General features: G+C 41.6%; 1 protein-coding gene across 3 annotated transcripts in view; it reads left to right on the top strand.

Annotated features, from left to right (window-relative positions):
- The first annotated feature begins 13412 nt into the window (after nt 1-13412).
- The window catches only part of cdk18 (cyclin dependent kinase 18), a 71103-nt gene continuing 60667 nt past the window's right edge, over nt 13413-23848 (top strand). The window contains exons 1-2 of one of the 3 annotated variants that reach the window (XM_014408699.2): nt 13415-13529; nt 13616-13767. The gene's annotated coding sequence lies outside the window, so the exon portion shown is untranslated. Of the gene's footprint in view, nt 13768-23848 lie in introns of all 3 variants that reach the window. The other 2 variants (XM_076883678.1, XM_014408696.2) reach the window with 2 other exon arrangements.

Raw genomic sequence — 23848 nt, 5'->3', positions numbered from 1 at the left:
CAGGTTGTTAGTTTTTAACTGTTGCAAATCGGTAACGCCTGCCTTGAGAGGGTTAAACAGGATGTGATGGTTTAAATGGCGTTCAGGACCTTTGCTCCTGGTATTATGTGCAATTGTTGCCTCCGGCATTAAGTGTATTCTTCTCTAACTCAGGTGAGGTGAATGATGCGCCTCCTTTTGGTGACAGCAAATTTATAAAGGTTTGCCATGAAACTCCCGTGCTTATGTTCATTTGTTGTCTCAAAAACCCATCCCACAGATGCTACGAATTTGATTTTACTGTGAATAGAAGGTTTTTCTGGAAGGGCATTATTGCCTCCTCACCTTCTACCTGAGCCAAATGAATTGGCATTGATATAGATAAGAGCCTGCTGCTGAAAATACCCCTGCTATCATTATCGGAGGTGCTGCAACTGTTTAGAGAGAATAGAGATCTCAGCAGGTTTAAGAGACAGGAGGAGGTGTATTTATCCTTCTGCTGAGAAGAGAGGTACACTGCAGCGTCTCATCTCATTGCACTGTTCAGCCTGAAGGGGAAACTCCCCCATCTGTTTCCCTGCAGGGAAAATGTTATTTGGCTGACTGAGACAGCTTCCACGATTATAGCCACTGATGGTGGGTAACGTGTGTCTGTCCATGTGCGTACTGTCTCTTCAGTTATTTGGAGATGATTGTGTAATGGGTTGCAGTTGAAAATAGGAAAACTGTACATGAAGTGCTACACTAACAGAAAAAGGAACAAGGAAAACGGGTTCTTTACTTTGAATTATTGAAAGTTTACCTTACAGCTGAGTTCCTGGGATTAACATATGGATCTATAGAAAACCTATATGTTTGGAGCAGCCTGAGTATGGCCTGGGTATGTGGCTCATTTTTACGTATGAGGTATTTGATCCCCACACAAAAGCTTGGTCATTGTCAGCAATGAGTCAGACTTATTTCTGGTAGGGTATTGGACTTCAACAAGGCTTCCTTTTGTCAGCTATTGTGTCTTCAATGATGTGCATGCTGTACTGATGCTGATGAGAAAGCTGAGCGTAAATATGAAACTGAAATTTGAGGACTTCTTTAATCCCACTGAGATGTCGTCTGTAGAGGAAGCAAAGTCTGGAGCAAGGCGACTAAAAATAAACGTATCCATGACCGCTTTGGATGGGGGGGTTTTCGTAGTCGGAAAAAGGTATCGTGAGAATATGTTACTTAATCACATCATCAAAATGTTTTTTGCTGGGTTGACTGGCAGTACCCTGTGAGTTTACATTTTTATGATTATTGAAGCATGTTTGTGTGCTTAACATGATGAATTTTGTTCGTTGGCTCACTGGAAACTCTTGTCAATGCTGTTTTTGTTTTCTGTTTCCAGGTGCCTTCACAGTTACCACGGCCAACTTCTGTAGCATGACCTTCCATCCTCAAGCTTCCATAGAAGCCAGTAGACTCAGCAGAAATTACACTGTCCAGAAGCACCTTCTACACACACTTAAGTAGTTTTATCATTACATAATATTAGATGGGTTATTATGGAAAGCTGACATAAATCGATTTTCACACAAATAGGTTGTTTTGTGAAATTTTAATTCCCTTTTGCAAAGGGGTCAAACAACAATACAGAGCACAACAGCACTCTGTGTGGCTTTTCAGAAAGAATAATAAGAAAAACCAAATCATTTATAGAAACAAGTTATCTCCCTGCTATGGTCACAGCATACAATACGGACATTCCATGCAAAACAAATTGCATTCATAGTCGACTGTATCTTGTATTCAAAGATTATATAAATGATGCTTTGGAACCTCCTGTTCAGCCAGGTCAGCTTAACACACACAACGAGTGAATCTTTACATTTTCTATCATTTTTTCATCGTCACACATCATGTTTACAAAATGGCGCAATCAATAAACTTCGAAACATCTAACCACTAACCACTGGGCTCATAAAAACATCAGCAGAGGAGAAAGTTAAAATGAGAAACACGAATAATGCTGGAATAATAAGACAGAATTCCTTAATCTGTGGCTCAGTTGCTACTCTTCCATATTTAAAGGAGGCAGGTAAGCTGGATCAAATCAAATCACTTTTATTGTCACATCACATGTGCAGGTACATTGGTACAGCACATGTGAGTGAAATTCTTGTGTGCGAGCTTCACAAGCAACAGAGTTGTGCAAAATACAATAATGTAAACAAGCAAAATACAAGAATGGCTACATCTGAAACTAATAAATATATGTACAATATATAATAGTATATGCATTTCTGGATGTGTATACTAAATATTTTTCTACGTGTGTGTGTGTGTGTGTGTGTACACATATTTTACAAATTAAATAGAGTAAACAATGAATAGAATATATAAAATAAATAAAATAAAATATACAGAGTTGAGACATGTGCAAAACAGTGGCATTACTGTACAGTATGGAGTGCATAATGTTAAAGTTCCAGTAGTGAAGCTGAGGTGTCTATGACGTGTTCAGCAGTCTGATGGCCTGATGGAAGAAGCTGTCTCTCAGTCTGCTGGTACGGGACCGGATGCTGCAGAACCTCCTTCCTGATGGAAGTAGTCTGAACAGTTTATGGCTGGGGTGACTGGAGTCCTTGATGATCCTCCCCGCTTTCCTCAGGCACCGCTTCCTGTAGATGTCTTGGAGGGAGGGAAGCTCACCTCCAATTATCCGTTCAGAGCACCGCACTACTCGCTGGAGAGCTTTGCAGTTGTAGGCGGTGCTGTTGCCATACCAGGTGGTGATGGCACAGTGATAGAAGGTCCTGAGGATGCGGGGGCTCATGCCGAATCTTTTCAGTCTCCTGAGAAAGAAGAGGCGCTGCTGCGCCTTCTTCACTGTTTTGTTTGTGTGTACTGACCACGTAAGATCCTCAGCCAGATGTACACCAAGGAACCGGAAGCTGCTCACTCTCTCCACAGCAGCGCCGTTGATGGTGATGGGGGTGTGTACTTCTCTGCACCTCCGGAAGTCCACTATCAACTCCTTTGTCTTTGCGACGTTGAGGGTGAGATGGTTGTCTTGACACCAGTGGGTCAGGGCGCTGACCTCCTCCCTGTAAGCCGTCTCATCACTGTTGGTGATAAGACTGTAGTGTTGTCCGCAAACTTCACAATGATGTTGGAGTTGTTAGTGGCCGTGCAGTCGTAGGTGTAGAGTGAGTACAGGAGAGGGCTCAGTACACACCCCTGTGGAGCACCAGTGTTCAGTGTGACGGGGAGGGAAGCTCACCTCCAATTATCCGTTCAGAGCAGATGAAGTCCCTGACCAGCTTCTCGAAGCATTTGCTTACGATGGGGGTCAGGGCTACAGGTCGCCAGTCGTTCAATGAGGAGATGGTGGAGGATTTGGGTACAGGGACGATGGTGGCCATTTTGAAGCAGGCTGGGACTACAGACAGAGAGAGGGAAAGGTTGAAGATGTGCGTGAACACTCCAGCCAGCTGAGCCGCGCATGACTTGAGGACGTGGCCGGGAATCCCGTCCGGACCAGTAGCTTTGCGTGCGTTCACCTTCGGGCATATGACCAGGATGTCTCCTCGAGATTACATCTCTCAGTTAGCCTCGGCTGGCATGGAGACGGTGGCTGGGAAAAGAGAGGTCTCGGCTTCATTCCTTAGAAAATGGATGGATTTTTTTTTTAATCCTAAATGTGACTTTTTTTTTTAATGACGTTTTAATTAAGAATTTAATGAAGGTTTCTTATTCTAATTCCACTTTCCATTTATTTGGGTATTTATTAATGCATTAATAGTTCATTTAGAAATATTTACTTATAATTTGGCTTTTTATAGTAAATTTAAATGATTAAATATAGAATTACGTCATCAATGATTCAGTAAAGGACTAGATGTTACAATCCCTGATAATGCATTGCTTCAAATGGAGTAAGTCTTGAGGGGTTATTAGGAAAGGCAGTCCAGAGACTTTACCAGCGGGACACATCTATGTGTGCCTCAACTTCACAGGGTGTTTCAGTCTTGTATCCCAGGCTAATCTGCCCTTTTTTCCCTTCCTTGGTTAGGGTTTAGGAATTAGAGATCTGATCTAGATTATCATATTAAAATTTTGGGACACATCGTCAGTAGTGGACCTTGGATTCATCGGGTGTTTCAGCCATTATTACTAGACACTCTCATCCAAGGAGGCCTTCCATGGTTGATCAGGCCCCGGAGTGTGTCACTGGTTTATGTTAAATTGTTATTTCTACTGCTTTCTTCTGTTTAGTTTTCTACAATAGTAATACTTACCTCTTTAATATTTATGGAGCCTCACTTCTTCAAAGGGACAGAAAAGGTGATAGAGAGCAGTAAGACAAAAGAGACAAGATAGGAGAGAGGACACACCTCCCCACTGCCTCCCAGAAAAGGGAAGAAGAGCAGAACATTTTACTTTTCTTTATTTCTCTTTCATTTAGTTTCACTACCATGAAGTTGACTGCACAGTCCCCAGGAGGCCCTGAGACAGCTGTATCAGTCAACCAGCAAAATTTCTAGTGTTTTCTACCCTTTTGACACCCTCCACTAAGGCAGGCCCACCACAGGTTAATCAATCCTGGGCGTGTGTCTCACGGTTAGCTGACTGCCTTAGCTGCCCAAGTGTTGTCAGTCCTCTTTAGCCACAGCCAGTGACTGGTCCTCTCAGCAGTGTTAGCTAGTTCTCTTATAGCCTGATGTTGCGCCTGTCTTCTGATCCCAATCTCTCTAAGCAGTTTTCAGAATCAGAATCAGAATACTTTATTGATCCCTGGGGGAAATTATTTTTTGTTACAGTGCTCCATTTTAAACCAACATTAAGACAAGACAGACAATACGCTAACTAAGAATAGTACAATAATAGTACAACAGTTTTGCTGTTGTACTGGCAACAAAGCCCCTGTACCCCACTTCCACCGGGCGCACCTTGATCTTTCAGCCTCTGTCCTCTGCCTCAGCTGCCAAGTTGGCATACCGCAGCTTCTTACGCTCAACTGCTTCCTCAATTGCATCCTCCCACAGCACCGTCAGCTCAAAGACGTAAACAAGTTTTCGGGAGTTGGACCAAAGGACTATATATTATAACTATATTATTATATTTTTATAACTATATAACTCAACCATAACTCAGATTGCTTTATTTTGATGTGCTTGACTCTCCTGATCCTCCACAGTAAGCATTTTCCCAGAGGACATATTTTGTCCAAATGCTTCATTTTGCAATACATGCTAATTAGTTGGGTCTGTTGCAAAGAGAAAACAGATTGTGCTAGCACATTTTGTTGTGATTTTGTAAGCAGATTTTCCAAACGTCCGCATTTCCACAGCTATACAAGAGTGTGGTCTCTATCATCAATATTTCCCTTTGAAAATTTAGTTTGTCTTCAGAAAAACCGTATAGATGAATGTTTGTTATCTCTATGTCTGTAACTGTGCATTCAGCCAGGCTTGAATGAAAGGATAGAAACAGAAAGCGAGATCTCTGTGTTTGCTCATCAAATATGAAACAGCCTCCTTGGTGGCAGCAGCTCCCCAGGATAGATTTTAATTTCTGTAATGCTGTGTGCTCGTACACCATCTCCCTGTGTGTGTTAATGAGTGAGTAGGAAAGAAAGAGAAACTTGCCTGCTGCCGAAGGACGAGGGCAAGCGTGTGTTTCCATCTGTTTTTACACGTGTATTTGTCTTTATGGCAGTTCAGATGAATTAAAACCAACATTATGTAATTTTTAATTTCGTGGGAATAATATAATGAATGTTTTCTACCTTATTCTTCATCATTATTCTGCAAAATGAAACACTCGCCTGCATTGATTCGTTTTTTGTCACTGCAGAGGACAAACGTGAGTGTCATGATTACATCAGACTTCAGCGTCATTATCAGCTTCACTTTTTTTTCTTTTTTTTCCTCTTAATATAAGTTAATAAACCTTGATGTTTTGAGAAGGGCTGCATGCTGCGTCGTGTTAATCATTTGATTCAAAAGTGGATTTTTCAGATTTCCCTTGTGGGTGTGTGTGCGATAATGCAGAATGACCGATTATAAACAATGTCCACCAAATGGACTGGACTATATATAGATATACTAGATATACACTCCCAACTGGTGCATCTGTGTCCAGTAAAGGTCCCTAGGCTAGACTTCAATGCCAATCAAGCCTACCTCAGACATGAGCAAGAGACAGAAAAATGAAGCGATACCAGCTCAGACATCACCCGGATTAACAAGGTCCACGTCAGGTGTTGAGGAACCAGGACACACTGAAAAGTGGGCAACTGGAACAAGAAGGCATAAGTGGGCAAGAGATGAAAATTGAGTGCTGTTGGAATGCTACTACGCAAGTAACCTCAGTGGAAGGTGTTATATGAATAGAATGAGAGACTTATGAAATCTCCGATACCCAGCATCCAGATTGATGGCGAAACAATGGTTGCTCAGTGTTCCAAAATTGGGAAGAAGGAACTGCTATCACGGCTAGAGACTGACGAGGTACAACACAAATGCTATGGCAAGGGGGAGCCAGGACAACGGGTCAGGGGATTATGTGAGGACAGCCTGGAAGGCTTCTGGAGAAACCTGTAGCAGAGGAGGGACTGGTTCCATTCAACTACCAGCCGATATCCTGCCTCAGTACCACAGGCATCAGAAGAATCAGAATCAGAAAGGGTTTTATTGCCAAATGTTGAGCAGGTTTACAACATTAGGAAATTGCTGCGGTACTTAGTGCAAACATACTGTCAGACAATGCTTAAATAAACATAAAAATAAAAAATTAAGTGCTAAGTAGATAGATATATGCATGAGTGCAGGTGGTAATCAGTGCAAACATGGAATGATGCAGTGAACACAGTGTAGGGTCATGTGTTAGTGGTGGGAACAGTCACATGGTTATTGTTCATGAGTCCAACAGCAGAGGGGAAGAAACTGTTCTGGTGCGAATGGACCGGAGCCTCCTGCCTGAGGGGAGCAGGTCAAACAGACTGTGTCCAGGGTGAGAAGGGTCAGCTGTGATCCGAGCTGCACGCCCCAGTGTCCTGGAGGTGTACAGGTCCTGCAGAGATGGGAGTCTGCAGCCAATCACCTTCTCAGCAGAGCGCACAACACGCTGCAGTCTCTGTTTGTCCCTGATAGTGGCTCCAGCGTGCCACACGGTGATGGAGGAGGTGAGGATGGACTCAATGATTGCAGTGTAGAATTGGATCATCGTCCGTGTTGGCAGGTTGAATTTCTTCAGCTGCCTCAGGAAGTACATCCTCTGGCTAAGATGAATAACCACATGGCTCAATGCATGAGCGGGGCACAGAAAGGAAATGGCAAGAAAACCAGAGGAGCGAAACACCAGCTACTGGTAGACAGAGCAGTCGCCTGAGACTGCAAGACCAGGCCGACCAACCTGTGCACTGCCTGGATTGATTACAAGAAGGCCTATGAGTCAGTGCCCCACAACTGGATCCTAGAATGCCTATAATTGTACAAGATCAACTGGACCTTAAGAGTCTTCATCAGGAATTCAATGGGGATGTGGCATACAACACTAGAGGCCAACTTAAAGGCCGCAGCACAAGTCAATATCAAGTGCAGGATCTACCAAGCAGATGCTCTGTCCCCAATGATGATCTGCATAGGCCTCAACCTCCTCAGTCAGCTCATTGACAAGACAAGACGGATACAAACTAAGAGCAGAGCAATCGTCAGCCACCTCCTCTACATGGATGACATCAAGCTGTTTGCCAAGAGTGAACAAGACATTGATTCACTGATCCACACTACCAGAATATACAGCAATGACATTGGAATGTCATTCGGATTAGAGAAGTGTAGTCAGATACTAAAGTGAGGCCTACTAGTTTAATTTCATTTAATCGGTTTTATTTGAAAAGGGATGATCTACAATATAAACAGAAATCTTGCCATTTGATGAATTATACCAGAGTTAGCTTAAAGCTAATTGGCATGTGCAGTCCCTTGGCAGGTTACATGCAAAGATCACAAAAATGTCACTGTGAGACAAATGAGGACACACACACAGCATTGCACATTGCTATGTGCTTTATTGTGTATACGATTAGGCACTTTCTTTCTGAGCAGCTTTCCAGCTGCTACACCGCTCTCCCCTCCAGTGCCGGCAACATCCTTTAAAGGGGAGACACATTCGATGATGGAGGTCAGGTGTGTGAGTCAGCCTCCCCTGACACCACACCCTGAACACACTGCTCCACACCTCCCCTGCAGCTGAGCCACAAGCCACACCCCGCCGAAGTTATTCACACAACAAAAAATGAACTAGTGCAAACATCCGTCAAATAGATCAAAACCATAAAATTATTGGACAAATAAGAAATGAAGTCTGTGTCCTCATCATAGATTTTTTTCTGTTTCTCATTTTTTCTGTCCAAATTGTAAAACAATAAGAAATAAACAAAAAAAATCTACATTATATGAATTTAAAGTGCACAATACATAAATATGTGACTGGGCATCAGTGTATTATTGCAATAAAGACAGATTAAACAAAGAGAACAAACAGTGAAAACTCAGTGCAAGGCAGCAGCAAAGAACTCTAAAGGGATTTATTTTAATTCTGTAACAGGGTAATTAATCTGCTGCGGAGAGTTCAGTAGTTCATTGTTTTTTTCTTTTCCACCCTCAGGGTTCATTCCAGAAAAACGCAGCTGAACTTTCACCTCTAACATCTTTTTCACCATGTGCTACAAAGTTCTTTTAAAAGACTCTCCAGCTGGTCCCGCAACATCTGACAAGCCTCCTTTTGGAAAGTCTGACCTTACTCAATATAGTTTGTACATGTGCAAGGCTCTGAGGCTGTCAGCATGTGAATACCCATCACTGACGCAGACAGTCCTCATCATGCTTGACCTCAGCTGCACTTCTTTACCAATGGGAGCCGCTCAAAATATACTAGCATAATGTGGCAATACTTTACCTCAAATTACTCTAATCCAAGATACTGGAGATATACATTTAAAATCAACAGGTAATTACATCAATGGTGATAATAATTCCCTTTTTACAACCTACTAATTGTGTTTAAAGATGTAACAAGACGTGTTTAAACTGGTTTACTGCCAAGATTGCAGCTTTGCAATAAACCAGTAAACTGTAGAGTCTGGACTATGGAGAGTCGCAAAATATGACCTTACAGTCACTCAGAGACTTTTTCTTCATCAGCTTGCTGTCTTGCAGAGAATATGAGAGATTTTGAGCTAGGTATGTCATTTCCACCTTTATTTGTCAAGTTTTGCATCAAGGTAAATAGGGACCAACAGAAGCAATCTTTGCATTAACATTAGAATTCAAGTCTGTTAAATGTACATCAAAGCAGTGGTAGATGTACACTTAAACACAAAAAGTACTCAAACTAACAAACTCTAAAAATGAAATCTAAAAAAGCATTAACAGCACAATATTTCCATGAAGTGTTAAAAAAGGAGTTGGTGAACAGTCAAAGGGGATTAGGTAACTCAATTGCTGGAATCTGAAGGGTACAGTGGTCCCTCGCTATAACGCGGTTCACCTTTCGCGGCCTCGCTGTTTCGCAGATTTTTTTGGGTGCAATTTTGCATGCCTTTTATTTCGTACAGCGCATTGTGTTCTGTGTCCTGATTGGCTGTAGACCATTGTCAATCAATCTTGTGCTATGTCTCCTGTGCAGTACAGAATGCATTCAGATTGTCAAATTTACGTAAATCTTCAATCGCTAGCAGTGTGACTCTGAAGTGCTGTACTGTATGTTTGTAGGTTTTCTCCCCAACAAACAAAACAATGTCAACGAAACCGCGGGTGCCTTTGGTTTCATTCTATGATACTGGACTTATTTTTCTACGAAGGTTTGAAATTTGAGAGCATTTAAACAAGAGAGAAAAGTGTGAAAATGTTCGTGCCTGTCTGAGAAAAGTGCATAAATTGTATAGTGAGGGGTTTTACAGCCTTAAGACATCTATAATAATTGTAAAAAAATATCGTGGGTTATTTTTGGAACGTAACTGACGCGATAAACAAGGGACCACTGTACAAGATAAGAGGTGACTAATGCAAAAGTTCTACATAAACTTGAATGGACTGACTTCTTTGTGAAATATTAGTTTCATTACCTGTGTAGTTATCCAATTGAGTCCTTAAATATTCACTGTGGCAAAAATGATCTTAATCATCCTAAAATGTCACTGTCTGAAACTGTGTATAAAAGATGGATGTGAGCACCATGACGCCACCCAGTGGTTAGCGAGGGTTCATGATGAGCAAGTGGTTACTTACTCATGAGCCAACAACGTCTCAGCAATGATGTAGATCTGTTTTATCCTCCTTTTCGGAATGTGTTTTTCCTTACTTTTTTGTTAAGCCACTTAAATCTGACCTGTGAAACATTCAGGAGGAAGAACCTGAGAGATGAATCTACTGTTCAATGAAGCGTCATCAAAAATGGCCTAATTAAAATGTAGCAGTTTTTCCCCAAATTTTAAACACAGTCTATGATCAGACAGCATGGAAAGAAACAACTCTTCTGTACGTAAACTCATTGTTGCGTAAAACCCTCAATAATTACTCCTGCACAACAGGTTATATTTTAATGTTACTGCTCTCATTAATCACCACGGTGTTAAACACACAACACAGTGACCAGCCACAGCTGCTCTTTACATAACACGATCTATCTGAAATGTCTACAAATGGAAGGTGATAGCAGTCGAGTCACCACTGCCAGAATGACTTCAATGTTGCCTAGAGGGGAAGGGGCGTTACTAAATTTGTACATTCACAACAGAGAATGAGAGATCAGAAGAAAAAAGAGGAGAAGAATCGTAGGGTTAGGGTTAGATCCCCACTGGGAAAAGGGTTGTCTTCTGAATCACTGTGATAGTGTCAAACTGAATTAAAATCAGTGTAGCCACAGTTGGATTATGAATGAACATTTGTTTGATTTAGCCTGAGTAATATAACTTCTGTATAGAAAGGATGGGCGTGGTTGTGTGGCTTTTAATTGTATTATTTCTAATGGCCAGCAGGGAGCGACTCCTCTGTTTGCAAAATGTTCTGCTTCCTTTATCTTTGACTGCAGTAAACACTTTCTCGATGAGTTTCTGGGGTCATTTAATAGTTTCTTCTATTCACAGTCTTTGATTAAGTTTTATAACATGGACCAGACCTACCGGATGTGTCATGGTCTTCAAGTCCTCCTAAGCTGCCTCACTCTTTTCTATCTTTTCTCTTCTCTTTATTGCACGATCTCTCGTTCTCCCTGTCTATCTGAATGTTGGTGTCAGTGTGTGTGCTAGCCACACGCTGTGTTTCAGGGGTGGGTCATACTCTGGTTTCCCACCCTCAGAATCTGCGCACCTGGAACTAACAAATTCACCTGTTGGTTATTACCTGAGTCTTCTACTTAATAGGAAGGAAGACCTTCAGCTGATGCCTGATCATTTTTTGGTACCAAGTTAGTGATGGTGCCTCCTTACCTGCCTGTTGCTTTAATTTTGCTCTGTGACTTTGTCTAACCTTCTGTTCTCCTCTGTGCAGAAAACCTGGAAGTGGAAACTGAGTGAGTTACCAAGAGAGAGATTCCTGAGAGAGGTTTATTCTGTGCATGTGTTTGTGGGAGCCCAGGCTAAGCTAACCTTGAATCTTTAATTACTGTAAATAAACATGCTGAACTCTTCTCCCGAGTCCAACCTGCACCTCTAGTCAAGAAAACATAGTATGATAATGTTGTTTCCATGGTAGCTGGAGCCTGGCTATGTAGAGCTTTGTGAATTGATGATAGAATTTTAAAGTGGATGCTGAATTTCACTGGAAGCCAGTAAAGTGAAGAAAGAATGTGAGTGTTGTGCGTCTGCCTTCTAGCTCTTGTTAGCAGCCTACCTGCTGCATTCTCAACCAAGTGAAGTCAGGCTAAGGAAGACAGAGATGCACGTAACGCAATAGTTACAATAATCACAGCAGGAGAGAATCCAAGTGCACACTGAAAGTTCCAAATTATTGAATGACAGTAAATGTTTAATTTTTGCAATACTTCTGCAAGACTGGATAAACTTAGATTCAAACTTCAGATCGATTCAATTCAATTTTATTTGTACAGCGCCAAATCACAACAACAGTCATCTCAAGGCATTTTATATTGTAAGGTAGACCCTACAATAATACATAAAAACCCAACAATCATATAACCCCCTATGAGCAAGCACTTTGGCGACAGTGGGAAGGAAAAACAGGAAAAAACCTCCAGCAGAACCAGGCTCGGGGAGGGGCGCAACCGGTTGGGGAGAGAGAAGAAAGACAGGATAAAAGACATCATGGTCAAAGATGATACCGTGGTTTTGCTTTAAAGGGGGCCGATATAATGACCGGCCTCCTTAGAGAAGCTGTCAGGGTCAAACACAAGAACCCGAGTTATCCCAGGGTTGAGATGGAGGAAATATGGGGACATCCAATTCTTAATAGAAATGGAGAGGCTTTTGAGGTTGTTTTGAGGCTGCTGGGCTTAACAGAAAAATTTAAAATAATTATGATGAAACCCATTTGAGAACATCACTGTGCCAGTGATGCGAAAACAGTTCTATAATCCATTAATAAGAAAAAGGTTGCTAAAAAACTGCAATGGAAAATTCACCTTTGTCTAAGTGCATAAAAATATTAGTAATTTTCAGTAAAGTGGACTCAATGAGCGATGGCAGTTTGAAATAAACGGCAGTTTGGAAGTAGGCCTGTAATTCTAAAATGACAGAACTCTAGGAAGAAGTTGTTTTAAGCAGAGGAAGACATGAGCTCTTTGACCCCTAAACTGGGCGAGTGGCTCCAGCAGATCCCAGGAACAACATCTGAGATCTCTGTCCAGAAGAGCGCAGTCTCAGGCCTCTGGTAGAGGACCTGAGATTGAGGCAAAGACTGTTGCTAGGTGAAATTAGAACTCTTTGGGCCCTAGCTAATTGCTTCATTTGCCCATAGTTTGCATGGAAGATGCTGACTTGTTTGCCACGCTCGCTAATTAACCACTAAGCAGCATTTAAAAAATGAAGACATGAGGCAAACAAAAAAGTAAAATCTGTGCCCTGCACACATAACTTTTTATGCTCATCAGCCATTCTGTGAGATCTTGTGTTTTATTACCAATTATTACTGTGCATGTTCAGATTTACACACAAATATGCACTGTTATATGCATTCTTTCACACACAGAAACACACACACATGCTTTCATAGATGTCGCCACGCTAGTGTGTGCGCCCTGTCAACACCACAGGCTGGCTCTGGGGGAGGAGGGGGAGGGCTGAGAGGCAGAGGCTCGTGTTTTCCCGAGTGGTAATTGGCAGTCGCCATACCAACGAGGGAGGGCCAAAGTCAGAGATTGGTGGGGGAGGAGTTGCAGGCTGATTAAAAAGCCCTCCTCAGCAGCAGTTTCTCCTCTCCTGAGCTGTCTCCACTGTATTTCTGTGTCTTTATTTAGTCCTTCCTGTTATCTGGCCAGTGAAGCGACGCTTTGCGTGGAGGACGGAAGGGAGGGTGGAAGGGTGAGCTGTCAGAAGGACTGGTGGACAGGTTGGTCAGTTTCTTTACCCTGCCAAGTCATCTGTCCATCACTGTGGCAGAGCTGCCTACATCCTGTGGATTTATCTCTGTTTAAGACTGTGAGTGACACCTGGGAAGGCGAGAAGAAACCTGAGAGACAGGAGGCAGGAGGCTGCTCAAATCCCCTCCTCACCTCGCCTCTCACTCCCTCCATCTATCCATCCATCCATCCTCTGTGTGTGTGTAGATGACCTCTGCTCTTCTGTAAGTAAGTAGCTCTGCTGCAGCAACATCCACTCACAATGTTTATTAAAGGCGAACAGACTTCATAGCACCGATCAGGGGTTCAGGGAAAGCATACTTACATTTCTTTTCTTTTTTCTTTAGAAATCCTCCTTACCTCACTGAATATCTCATTCAGTAGCTGTAATTTGCCACATAAGTTGCCAGTTTCGGTTTGACGCTTTGTCTGGTGCAAATACAAGGTCAGACTTAGAGACTGTTTACACATAATAAAAGCTGCTATTACATAACATGCTTTAAGTACAACAGGTACTGATATGAGGAAGCATTTTTCTTAAAGTTGTACGTCTGCACAATAACTGTAGCTGCTACAAAAATAACATCTGAAATCCCTGCCTACTCCCACCTCTCCCCTCAAGGTCTCTTCTCTGTGATCAGCTTCATGCATTAGTACTCACATGTAACCTGACACAGTGATAGCTGTGATGTAATAAGGACCCCTCACCCCAATTTACAGAGATCCATCTACAAACACTGTACACACTGCACTGTTTGCCCATAAGGGCCTGCAGGTGTAATTGTGCGTCTGATGTGTGTGTATGTGTGTGCAGACCAGCTTCTCTTTTCCACTTCATTGTCACACGTTGTTGAATCATGCAGAGTTAAGTCTGCAGCGTTGCTGCTATGGCATCACGAAAATAACTGACTGTAACATTTTAGTGAGAAGTTTTACATCTGCTTAAGTGTTGCATACTGAGCACGCTAAGAATGTGAAGTCATTATTAAATAGTTTAAAGTCTTCGCAGGCATCAAATAGCTTCGACTTTAATTCAGTTTCATTTTTCTGCAACTGCATTTAGTGACATACAGTTGGCAAATGTTTAGTTTGGCAATAACTGATCTCCCCTTATTCTGGACAGCAACTATAAGCTGGCCTGGCATGTTTGACAGGCTTTGATTATATCAAAATAGCAAAGTAGTGTCTGCAGGACTTAAAGTTACTCCAACGTTACCATTAGCTTGCTGCCTACTGTGGTACCTTAGTGCTGTGTGGATATTAGCTGCCATTATGGGTAACCTTAAAAAGCCACTCAGGACCAAAATATACTGAACACAGAGCTGCAAGCAAGTGTGAAAACACAACCAAAAGTGAATCTTTGAACTTGTTGCTAAGCCATCCAGTTCATTATAATCCTAAGTGGTTGAGTTAAAGGCAACGGGACTCCTTTTTAGGTGCATGAAGATATTTCATCTCTTTGAGACATTTTGGTTACACAACTTGCCTCATTCCCCCATTTACACAAACACTTTTTCCTCTTGCCAAAATATATTTGGCATGCAGACTGGAGCAACCAGGGATGGAACCACCAACCTTCCGATTAGCAGATGACCTTAGCTTTTGAGCAAGAGGTAGCCAGGGGTGCTTAATAAAGTGACTGGTGAACATAAATATGTAGCCATAGACAATGTTCCCTCCAAGCTGCGCGCGTGCGCAATTGCGCACTGCTGGCACGGTCTCTGCGCACAGAAAATCTGTGTTGCGCACAAAAAAAAAATCCGCACAAAAAAAAAATTATCCAACCTGAATTGAAATGAAAATTAAAACTTTAACAATTCTGTTTTGCAGTGTTAGTCAGTAAGTGACTGGCTGCTCCAGTATGGGATCAGAATGATGCCACCTTATCCCATAGTCCTGCCAATAATGTGATTCACATTCGTATATACGCAGCTAATCAACGTCGTTGACAGGCTATGACAGCGTACTTATGTGCCGACACCGGTGTTTTAGCTAGCAAAGCGGCGTGGCTGATGTGGAGTGAAGCCACGTTAATGACAACGTGTACAACCATTGGAGATGTGAGCAGGACAGACGGAACAATTGACAGAAAAAGTGTTGACTTTATACCAGTTTTTAAATTGTGTTGATTGGCCACGTAAAACCAGAGTTATGATAAAAATATCTGCAATGTTTGTTTTTCTTCCTGAATATTGTCGTTGTTTATATTTACTGCGGGAAGAAACGGTAAAAACTGCGTTTTATAAGGAAAACGTTCAAAAGCTCTCTCCACCTGTGAGCAAAAACCAAACCAAAAAACTCCACCCTTTCCTATTGGTGGAAAAATGTACTATGTGGACCAATCAAAAAATGATATGGCAACATTGCCTTTAGTTGTTTAGGAAGGGGGGAAGTTTTAGGAGTGACGGCGGTGTTTTGAGATGTGAGAGATTTGCGACGTTTAGCACAAATCTTGTGTAGTTAGTGTGTAGTGTAGTCAATAGTTTTGTTGTGTGTGTCAGAACAATGAGGCGACTGCTGAGTGTTACAGGTGTTACAGCAGTGATACATCTGCTGTTGTCAGGCCTGCAGGTATCAGGCTGTTGTTCTCCTTTATCTCATAGTGGACAGAAATTATTTTTTGGCACAAATAATCTGTGTGGCATCAAATTTGATGCAGAACAGCTGATTGTTCTGTAAATAGTTTGAAATGTTTATTTAAAAACGCTTTGGCTGCATTTAAAAAATAGCTGCAAGAAACTTTGTTGTTTGCATAACTCAGTTACTTTTTTAAAGAAGTAACTAAATAATTAATTGCCCAACATTGGTCATTATATTCTGTATTTTGTAGACAGAGTTACAGGACTCTCTCCCAGACCACAGACTCAGACTCATAATACAAGTCAGAGCAAATAATAATAATAATAATAGTAATAAAGTTGTGTTTTCAAAATTGGAGTTCAAGTTATTTTTACTTCCAATAGTGTTAACATACTATACACGTCATGAACAAGATTTTTTAACATTTTCATTGTAAGTGGGCTAAAGCAGTTAATTAAAAGTAGTCTAACAGAAATGTAAATGCTGTAATTTGATGATTTTAATAAACATGTAACTTGGATGGATTCGATGCTGGCGTGACCACAGTGCACACGTCTGCTGTTGCTCACAGTGGTCCACGGGATTGTTCAGCGAGTTTGTGTGTTCGCTCAGACACATGAAAAATTAGAGGGAACATTGGCCATAGACACATTGTAGCTTTTTGCAGGGTTCTTTAGTGTAAAATAGATTATCAGGTTACAATTTGAATGTTAACTGGCTATCTGGCTAGCTAGTAGTTCTAAAACTCCCATTAGCAGTTTCCAGCTTACCTGGCAAACATGCTTATTTTTGTATTTGTTAACTGCATATGTGTCAAGCAAAAATGAATTGCAAGAGTAGCAGCAGTGGCTCAGAGGGGTCTGAACGGGATGTGAAGGCTCACCTGTCTGCATGCAAGACAGCAGCTTGGATGTGAATAAAGTGACGTTGCATAAACAGTCACTTTCTTTCTAGTTTTCAAGTGTTTAACACTGAATTTGTCCCATCGCTCCAGGATTAATCCAACAGACCAAACACAAGATTTGCTCCTGCTTTTTTGTATTCTGTTAGTCTTTGTCAGCCTCATGACAGCTTCCCGTTTCAGATGACATTATCACATGCGTCATGTGGTTGTGGGTTTTTTTAAAGTAACACTTTGCCACACAGAGAGGTTTGTATAATTTGGAAATCATCATCATGTGTGCAGCTGAGGCACAATAGTAATATTTACATAAGCAGCTTATTATTGAGTTCCTAATTACAGAGCTCTAGGCCCACTCAGCCATGATAATGTGAAGATAGACCTTATCGTATTCAACAATAGCCATGGCACCAGCTCTGAGATGAACAAACACACGCAAACATTTGGTCAAACACACCAAATGGAAGATGGCTTGCCTGTCACACAGCACCAGGCCTCTCTCGCAACTAATGTGATGAAACATTAAAAGATTAAATGCTCCAGCAAGCCAGAATCTTTTGTGCAAATATTTCCACCGTGTCCGTCACCTGAGACTCCATTTGTCTTTACTGTGTCTGCATTATTACAAAGGCTGTATTTCATTCGTGTAACCTGTTTAAACAGGACGTGGCACTTCACCACTTTGTTCCTTTGTTTTCCATGAGACGTACAAAAAGTTATGTTTACTCGCTGTTCTCATAAATCATTTGTCAGTCTTTAATAGTACATTTGTAATCATAAACTAGCAGAACTGCCTGACATCCTTACCACAAATGTGCATCATATTGCAAGTGGCTTCGCATGAATGCTGGGCTGCTGGTGGGACCTTTAAATACAATCTTCTATAAATCATGTTCACATTTTATAAAGTGTTATAATGTTCCAATATGTGGACAAACTGAAAACTGTCAGTAAATTGCATGTAGCAGTCAACTGAATTCTGTTTTCTTATTATGCATAATCCAAGCTATGGTGGCCTCAGCTGGCTGACTAAAGCATACTTGTCCTACAGCAATCAAAAACATTAAATTAAATTAACTCATAGCTTTCATTTAAGTGATAACAGACTCCAAGGAATGAGAAATTAGGTGAAAAATGGATATGTCTTCATATTTTGCACTGTCACTGTGCAGAGCCATATGTTACTGGTTAAAAGGGCTGAACTAGTGCTGCACAATTATTGCCAAAATGATTATCTTAATAATTTTTTATTAATATTAAGATGATAAACATTTGTCAAGATTATGCAATGGGTTCAGTGACAAAAACGTTTTTATTCCACATAACACTGGTTTCACATCCATGTTTGGGTGTCATTCATGGTAATGTATACATTGTTGCATCACATAAAACTGATGACACTGATTCACCTAAATTCAGTTTTATCTTTTAGAAGAAAAGTGTAAAAATATAATTAGAAGAACTGCATCAAAAACAGGGAATTGTTTTCACTTTTAGATTCTGTTCCATTCCTGTTGGTCGCATTGGAAAGCTGGCCCTCTCTGAGCCTGGTCCTTCCAGAGGTTACTTCCTGTTAAAAAGGAGCTTTTCCTTCCCACAGTCGCCAAATGCAGAGTGCCATCTGATGGTTGGAGCGTTCTCTATATTATTGTTGGCCCTTTGCCTTTCAGTAAAAGCTGCCTCGACGCAAATGTTGTTGTGAAATGGCACCACATTGAATTATTTTAAACATCTATGTAGGCAAACAAGGTATGTCTTCACCTGACCTACGTGCATCTATTAGAAGCTCAATGTAAAGTCTTTCACTCTGTTGACTGTGCCCGCATTATGGATGTGACTAAAACCCATATCAAAGCACTCAACAGCTGTATGACTGCTGTACGTTGACCATTTTCCTGAAGCGTGTTCCTCACTGTGTTTAATGGACAGATGTCTTTGGCCAAAACAAATCTGACTGCTTGGTGATTTCATTGTGTCTTAGTGAGCTGGATGGATTGTAAAACCAGCTGCACAGGCTCATCTTTATATAAGCCTGAGCTGATGTTGTAACATTCACATTAGTTACCTTACATTGTTTTTCTTTGCTTTCATGCAGTAATTATACTGCAGCCTGTGGTGGCTTTCCAGGCAGCTGAATAAATCAGTTGTGTTGCTCTAGACCGCTCTGCATATGATTTGTTCTTGATCACTTGTGCTCAGTCCAAATTATTTCCAAACAACAGATGATGGTCCTCTTCGAGGGACAAACTCTTCACCGTCTGCCGTTTGATTTTTGTTTAACATAGTGTTACTCTTCCAGACTAGTACAGGAAACTTCAAGGTGCACAATACACGATGATTGGTTTTGTTTTGTTCTATTGGTGAAGCAGCCATTTTCAATACTGCTTAGGTGGTAGAGTGCACGGTCAAGTCAATCAGGTCGGTGAATCAAACCCTGGCTTTTATAGTCCATGTGTCAAAGTAACCTTAGGCAAGATACTGGACCCCCAAGTTGCCCCTGATGCATCTATCAGTGTGTGTGTGTGTGTGTGTGTGTGTGTGTGTGTGTGTGTGTGTGTGAGAGAGAGAGAGAGAGAGCGAGAGAGAGTGTGGATGTTAGATAAAAGCACTGCATGACTGCATTTGTGAGCATTATAACACACAGTCAATATATGAAATGGTCAAATTTCACAAGCATTCGCAGACAGTCAGATTCTGTCATGTGCACAGGCAGTAACCACGTACTGCAGCATGTGCAGCTCTGGCTGCTGCTGCTGCTGCCAAGGTCACACTAATTTTTTCTTTTTAAAGCCCTAAAGGACGTAAAGTGTTGCTGGGCATTCTTACCTCACTCACACCCATCACGCTTCAAATGGTTGTCACAGGTGTGTGGGCAGCGCTTTCGCAGCCTAGCAGTCCAGCTCATTTAAATGATCCATCCTATCTCAGGCAGCCAGTGCTTTTTAAAGAATAATTGTTGTTTTCAGGAATGTTGGACAAAAGCAATTGTTGTGACAGGCTCCTTCTCGAGGGGGGGGGGGTTCGGTGATGGCATGGGAAAACGGACATCCAGGATCTGCTTCCTTCTCTGTTCAGGAGGATAAACACTTTAAACTGTGAGCTCAGTTTTGTATTTGAACACTCTGGATAATTGCAGGGCTTTTTCTCAGAAGTTGCTACAGTGCTGCAGCTGCGTTGGCTTATTAGGTGCCCGCTCACACACAGACATGTAGAAGACACCTCTGTGGTGTAAAGTAAGCTGTGAGTCACCAAGCTGCTCCTGTCAGAAACCTGACCAGAAGCTAAAACCTGAGGGAAGAGTCTCAAAAACACCAGAATAATCACACACACCAGGTGATGTGAGGCGGTCTGACAGGTGTGAATGTCTGAAACACGATTCCTGTTTCTGCCTTTAAAATGTGTTAATTTCACAACCAAAGTTTGTTTTTCCGCTTATACAAACTGAAAGAAACAGAAGATCCATAAAGCTAAAAATCACATCCAGCAGCTCTAATCTGAAAGTTAATATCTCTCAGTGAAACACTGTTTCGAGTATTTGCCCCCTTTCTTAATTATTTTTGCATAGATTTGAATGACTTTGTTTCTCAGCTGTTTCTTTTGATAGTGGCATGATTTGTTTCTTTCTGAGCTATTTTAGCCTGCTTCACTTTATCAGACAGGTTTTATTTAAGTGGTATATTTCTGTTTAAGGTCTGGCAGTAACCAGGCCTGGGTGTGGCTAGTGAAACTTTGGGTGTTGATTGGTTAAGCTATAAGGACATTAAATTGTAGCAGGTACAATGCACAGCTCCTTATCAGGAGTGCGGAGCAATATCAACAGTAGTACACATGACCTGAAAGATAAGCCTGAAACGTGCCCTCAGTAATTCCTCAGACGGCGTTTGTGAGATAAAAAGCAACACCAGTGTCAAACAAAGCGCATGTATGGTGCCGATCAGAACGCCCTGACTAAACTTAACATTTCTTTCTGTCAACAGGAAGTCCCTCACTCTAATTTTCCACTGAGCCTTTTTGGCCTCACTCGAGTAATTTCATGCTTTCAGTCACAACAAATGTCCATTAGGCTGAGCTGAGCTTGTTTGAGCATGATAGCCTTTCAGTGACGCTGCTCCTTTATTCTTTATAGTCTGGGATTAGTTTTTCTTCTTTGTTCTTATACCCTTTGTTTTTCTGTTTGGCAGCTAAATTATTTGGAGAGACATTTTATTTATGCTGCACTTTGCATCACATGATACCACATTTCAGTCTGAATTCTGAGTCAATGTGAAATCTCCATATCTTTAAGTTAACAGCAAACCTGAGCTAGCAGGATGGTTTATGTTGGATCTATGTCTTTATTGTTGTTCGTGGTGGAGTGCAGACACTCGTTCCCTGTTCTTTGTAAGGATATTAACTTAACATGTTGCGTGCCCTGTTAGCCGCTATGCAGGTGTAGACAGTCTAAATAGATGCGGCAAAAAGGAAATCCCTTCATTCATTTTAGGTTGCTGATGCTAAATTTTTACCCTCATTTGTAGAGGAATGAATGAATGCATAAGTACCTTAACAATGCGGCAGACTCACACTCACTACAAACAGTTGCTGAGAAACGCAGCCACACTGCTAAGTAGCTCCCCCGAAGATCCTGATGAGCTGCAGGTGTGTGAGATCATCCTCGTCAGGTGTGGCCAGCCTCCCAATGGGACACACCCGGGACACAGGGTTGACAGGCCTGGCGGTTACTGTAAACCGGTCCTCTGGAACACGCACACACCCACACACAAACACCTATACACACAAACCCGGAAACGAGGGACACAAGCACCACGGACCAGCAAATATACACAATTCCACAAGCTACTCATGAACCCTGGGTCCACAGACCCAGGGTCCTTGACAGTACCACCAAGTTTGTCTTTTTAATCGAACTGTGTGACAAATGTTGTCACCTGTGGTAAGGCCTCAGTTTTGGTGACTGGTATTTTTTTTAGTCCGTTACATAATCATAATCAGGAGTTTTCTGTGGGGTGGCTGTAGCTACTAATCAGAAAGGACCACAAACACAGTTGGACAGTCCAAGTGATACTTGAATTAAGCCTTGAAGCAAGTGGCTACAGCTCCTTGTTTCCACATAAGTCAGAGTAGTCATGCCCCTCACTGTAAGTCTCACCAATATTTCTTACTCAGTTGTATATAGCATTTGTATTTCTATTTTATTCTATTGTATATATTATTCTATTCTATTTTATTCTATTGTATATAGTATTTTATTTTATTGCATTCCAGTGTTTTCTAATTTCTGCTACATAACTTTGCACTTTTGCTGTAACAAGACAAATTTCCCACCTGTGGGACTAATAAAGGTACGGAGCCCAGCAGGGGAAATGGGAGAAAAAAAAATTAAGACGGACTTTTGCGAGATCTCGCAAAACTATCTCGGGATCTCGCAAAACTTTTGCGAGATCTCGCAAAACAAACTCGGGATCTCGCAAAACTTTTGCGAGATCTCGCAAAAGTTTTAGCCGACCTCCCGTTAGCTCGGAGCTAACGGGAGGTCGAGACCTACTACAGCCGGGAGGAACACCACTTTCCCGGCACATCGTGCCTCAACCTCCCGGTCGGCTTCGAGCCAGCATCCGAAGAATGCGGCTAAAAGTTTTGCAACATCTCGCAAAACTTTTGCGAGATCCCGAGTTAGTTTTGCGAGATCTCGCAAAAGTCCGTCTTAATTTTTTTTCTCTCCCATGTCCCCTGCGGGGCTCCGTATAAAGGTCATCTTATCTTATCTTATTATATTTATTATTAACTATTATAAAGTTTTACAAACTTTCCCCACTATAGAGTTATTATGAAAGGGGAAACTAGCCAAAGAGGCCAAAGCAATTCATGTGCTCGGTTGTTAAGGTTTTCCAAGCACATTCATCTGTTAGGAAGTCAGATGCAGGTTCTGGGAATGTCCATCAGCTGACTGCCTAGAGAAGAATTAATTTTAAAATAAATACTAAAGCTCTTACAAACACATTTGCTGTTTTATTAAAACTTCTGACTGATTAAAAAATAAGCAAAACTCTAAATGAATTAGAGGATATGATAAACAAGGAAACAGAACAACCTCTATGACATTTAACACGTGCAGCACAAACCATGTCGGCCTGGGTTACAATAGGCCAGTCTGACCTGTTTGACCTCAGTACTTTTGCTATTCACTCATGAATACAGTGGGGCTACTGTTGACACGGGGACATGGGGTGACATGTAACAGAAAACAGCAGAGTACAAAGAGATTTATTGTTTCTGTCACACGTCTTGTCAGTTTTATCTCATTTATTAGCATTTATCTTCATCATCGAAGATGTGAACTGAGAATTTAAGAGCGATGGGAGATGAACAAAGTGATGGAAATGTGTAGCAGAGAACAGAAGGCTGCAACTGTAGTCTAGTCAGCCTTGATTGAAAAAACAAGAATAGATGGGATGGAAGCAAACAAAATGCCATCTTTATTAAGGCTTCAGCCTGGAGACAAAGAGGCGGCGAGAATGTGACATCATATTTCTAATTACAAGTATTGTGTAATATGTCACACAAATGTTAAGCACAACAATGCTTGATTTTTCATCATTGATAAAAGGGGGACACCGACTCATAAACAAGCCTGTGTCAAGTCATTCAGGCTCGACTTTGCTTAACACAACACTGCACAGAGACGTCTGGCAGAATTGATTATCACTGTGGGACATGGAGGCAGGGGGAATGTCTGGGTTGCTACCTCTTAAGCTAATCCCACTTGTTCCTGACACAACTTAAGTCAAGTCCCTATCAAGTGTGCTTTAACTCTAAACTCTTCTTAAA

The sequence above is a fragment of the Maylandia zebra genome, linkage group LG5, assembly GCF_041146795.1.
Source record: "Maylandia zebra isolate NMK-2024a linkage group LG5, Mzebra_GT3a, whole genome shotgun sequence".
NCBI lineage: Eukaryota > Metazoa > Chordata > Actinopteri > Cichliformes > Cichlidae > Maylandia > Maylandia zebra.
The sequence above is the reverse complement of the archived record's forward strand: the minus strand, read 5'-3'. Positions and strand labels throughout refer to the sequence as shown.